Source organism: Apodemus sylvaticus, chromosome 1 (genome assembly GCF_947179515.1).
Source record: "Apodemus sylvaticus chromosome 1, mApoSyl1.1, whole genome shotgun sequence".
NCBI classification, from domain to species: domain Eukaryota; kingdom Metazoa; phylum Chordata; class Mammalia; order Rodentia; family Muridae; genus Apodemus; species Apodemus sylvaticus.
The window spans coordinates 47,872,142-47,873,987 of NC_067472.1; the positions used below are offsets into that span (position 1 = coordinate 47,872,142).

General features: G+C 41.5%; 1 pseudogene; it reads right to left on the reverse strand.

Annotated features, from left to right (window-relative positions):
• Window positions 1–489: 489 nt before the first annotated feature.
• Window positions 490–970, reverse strand: LOC127677836 (peptidyl-prolyl cis-trans isomerase A-like; annotated as a pseudogene).
• Window positions 971–1,846: the final 876 nt, after the last annotated feature.

The window sequence follows — 1,846 nt, forward strand, 5'->3', positions numbered from 1 at the left end:
GTGTGTATATTTATCTGTGTATGCACACCCACACTCTCTCTCTCTCACACACACACACACACATACACACACACACAGTGCAAGAGTGAACTGAGAAGTTTCATAAGCTAATAAAATTACAATTACCCCCTAATGTAGACCCCAACAACCTGCAAGTCATCAAACATCATCCACTTCAGCAAAAGGTACAATTCCCAAGTACTATGGAAGTTTCTGTTTTCTTCAATCTTCAAATCTTTATTTTCAATCTTCCAGCAAGTCCTTTTGTTACACTTTATTATTTTCTTATTTAGTTTTTATTCATAATCATAAACTTAACTTTGCAATTCAGCTAGATTTGAAGGGGGATGAGGAAAATATAGAACCCGAAGAACTTCAGTGAGAGCAGATATCTGCTCACAGGATATTGTGAGCAGATGGGGTGGGGGTGCTCTCCTGCGCTACAGAAGGAATGGTTTAATGGGTAAAATGCCCGCCAGTCCAAAGAAATTAGAGTTGTCTGCAGTTGGAAATGGTGATCTTCTTGCTGGTCTTGACGTTCCTGGACCAAAAACGTTCCATGGCTTCCATAATGCTCAAGCCTTCTTCCACATTCCCAAAGTCCACAGGCTTGTCATCCAGATGTTCAGTCTTGGCAGTGCAGATAAAAAAATGGGAACCGTTTGTGTTTAGTCCAGCATTTACCATGGACAAGAGGCCAGGATGAAGTTCTCATCCTCAAATTTCTCTCCCTAGATGGACCGGCCGCCAGTGCCATTGTGGCGTGTGAAGTCACCACCCTGGCACATGAATCCTTGAATAATTCTGTGAAAGGGGGGACCCTTATAAACAAATCCTTTCTCTCCAGTGCTCAGAGCTCAAAAGTTTTCTGCTGTTTTTGGAACTTTGCAAACAGCTCGAAGGAGACACGGCCCCAGGGCTTGTCATTGGCCGTGATGTCGAAGAACACGGTGGGGTTGACCATGGCAGCAGCAAGAGTCAAAAAGTGGCGTCTGCAAAGTGGCCTATGTTACACTTTAAAATTATGTTCTGTGTTGGTCTCCTTTCCTCCGTCTCCAAGTCTGTGATTTCTAATCTGGTGACACAGTCTTTCCCTTGATGTACTATGGTCAGTCCACCCCTACAAACCATGCGCTAAACAGAGAGGTTAATTCTTGTGCTGGACAGCTCTGCACTGTTTGCATACATGCCTGATTTCAACTAACTCGCCCTGTGGAATGCTCTGGCCCATTCCCACCTTGCTGGTCATCCTCATGTTTCTCCTCGCTTCATCTGTCTTTCTTGCTTTCCCGCCACATCCTCCTCCTTACCAACTTTAAGAAACTGTACCCTTTAATGTTTCCTCTTCCTCTCACTGTCCTCTGACCTCTGACTTTTCTATCTGCTTACAAACTGTCTTCTAATTTGACTCTTCCCTTCACAGCAATATTTATTATATTCAATAAACATGTGTTCAATGGGTGGACCTGAAAATCACTCCCTCGTGGCATTGTAGAAAATGAGCATTTTCAGGTGTGGATCTTGAGCTATATCGTTTTTAAAAAAAAAAAAAAAAAAAAGATGTCTTTTTAGTATAAAACTGCACAAAGCACGCACAAAAACAATTTTTTTTAAAGAGAGAAAATGGTGCTTAGCATAGTATAGATCAACTGTCACAGAGGATGGCAGCAGTGGTAGTAAGGACATGTAGCCTGAGGTGATTCTAGAAAACTCTTAGAAAAGATAAGCCTGGCTTACCAAGCCAGTTAAGAGTTAAATAAGAATTTTTTGTTGTTACAAAAAGTCACAAGTCACACTGATAACATTTATTATATTAACTGTAAGATTACCAGATCAACCAGCAAAA